This window comes from Sinocyclocheilus grahami, unplaced genomic scaffold (genome assembly GCF_001515645.1).
Source record: "Sinocyclocheilus grahami isolate Dianchi unplaced genomic scaffold, SAMN03320097.WGS_v1.1 scaffold1397.1, whole genome shotgun sequence".
Classification (NCBI taxonomy): Eukaryota; Metazoa; Chordata; class Actinopteri; order Cypriniformes; family Cyprinidae; genus Sinocyclocheilus; species Sinocyclocheilus grahami.
The window spans coordinates 227,753-228,003 of record NW_015506576.1 but is presented as its reverse complement, the minus strand read 5'-3'; positions in this window follow the sequence as shown (position 1 = coordinate 228,003).

The window sequence follows — 251 nt, the reverse complement described above, 5'->3', positions numbered from 1 at the left end:
AGATAGATGCAGTAAATGCCTAGTTAACTCAACAATAACATTAATATGTAACCTGTATATACATCATATAAACAGCCTTGCTTTAAACTTTAAACTGAACTGGGCCTTAAGCTGAGCCAGAAGACAGAGTAATAAGTTAATGTACTGTGGGACAGTACTCAGGAAAAAACAGACAAACCAAAACTTAATAGCATTTAATAAGTCCCCATCCAATGCAGATGGTATAGCATTGCTCATGAGGAAGAGTCCAG